Source organism: Hydra vulgaris, chromosome 03, assembly GCF_038396675.1.
Source record: "Hydra vulgaris chromosome 03, alternate assembly HydraT2T_AEP".
NCBI classification, from domain to species: Eukaryota; Metazoa; Cnidaria; class Hydrozoa; order Anthoathecata; family Hydridae; genus Hydra; species Hydra vulgaris.
Window position 1 is genome coordinate 57,370,001 of NC_088922.1, and position 1,892 is coordinate 57,371,892.

Here is a 1,892-nt window from a genome sequence, read left to right on the forward strand (position 1 = left end):
TTTATGTGCTGTTAGTATTTAAAATATGTACAATAAACTATGGATTGCTTGATAACCTATAATAACTTAAACTAATTTTAAAATTCCAGTTAAGCATTAAATTATGGACTGCACTCCTAATAACTCTAACATTCTTTAACAAGCTAATATCTTACTCTTTAGGAGGTTTGAGTTATTGAGAGTTTACTGAAACATGTTAAGCTATTTGTTAATTATGTGATGTTATTGTTGTGATATTTTGTGTTGATGGACAAGTTGGCTTTACTTAAAGCTTAATGTTTATTGGGTCATTTCATTAATAAATCTGCTTATAATCAGTCACTAAAAGCCAAGGATTCATTTTTAAATAAACTATATTTTTATCTTATTGGGATTATTCTTTTTTCAACATGAGTTTATAAAAACCTACAATAATAAATCTTGAATCTTCTTTGAAACAAAATCATCGTCTAGTAGGTTTTTTACTTGACTTCCATTTTTTACTTGTCATCCATTTAGTCACATTTTGAACTTTTAAATAAATAAATAGAATACATAACCCATTAATGCGTATATATCCGTTGTATTTTAATAACGCATTGAAAACATTTATTCTTTTATTACCTTGGTGATTACGACCCTGATGGTTTCAATTTCATACCTTTTCGGTGCTAATTTTTGTCATGAACAACAGCTATTATAATCTCAAAATTGCTTAATTAAAAGAGTTTGTTACATAATAGTTCCAATAAGATATATCAAACAGAAAGAGCTAACATATTTGATATAAATAGGTTTCGCAACTTGTTTCTGTGTCCTCTTTTTTTTTTTTAAATATATATAATCTTAATGAGATAGTAAGATTTTATTATAGCCATAAGTTTCAAAATACACCGGGAGAAATGTTACACAACTGTCATCTATGTTGAAGATACTTTTATGTAAAAAACATTGAAGTTAATAAGTATAGAAATATGCGTTGTTGAAAAGACTTATTAAGACCCGTACTTTACGGGTCCGGACCTCTAGTCGGTTATAAATAATTCCTGAGGGCGTTTTCTACAAAACAAAATATTCGTGCGAGGCGAATTTTTTTTTCAATAAACATGCGTAGATAAAATATTTCTAGCAATTATGCTGATACAGCATTTCTCTGCAGCAAAAAAAAGTTGGATTTATTTTGACTTCGCCATAAGCAAAAACCAATCAAGTTTTGAATATTATATCGCGTGATGTGATGTGAAAAAGACGAAATCACGTTGCTTTTAAAGTGGCAAACTTACTCTGAACATTGACAAGCATTAATAAATTCGTCAAATAAGGAGCAAGACTTAAACCGTGAATTTACTAATTTAAATTTGTACATGGTCAATTCCAAAAGATACACTTCAAAAGAAGGTTTATCTTACAGTGGCCACACGAAGATAAACCTTTTTGTGAATAGCTAATTAGAGTTAAACCAACTGTTTGTACTTGCAGTAACAGATTTTTAACAGAAATATTCCTATCAGACTTCAACATTTCTTTTCTTATATTTTCTTATAAAAACCTTATATTAAATTATTATATTACAAAGAGATATCACATCTTACATTCAAAAACAGAAATGTTCAAAATAATGCACGGAAAGAAATTTCCACATGCTTTAAAAAAGAAAGTATACCAAAATACAATATATATATATATATATATATATATATATATATATATATATATATATATATATATATATATATATATATATATATATATTTATATAAATATAAATATTTATATTTATATATATAAATGTATATATAAATATATATATATATATATACATATATATATATATATATATATATATATATATATATATATATATATATATATATATATATATATATATATAAACTATGGACCTGGCACCTAAT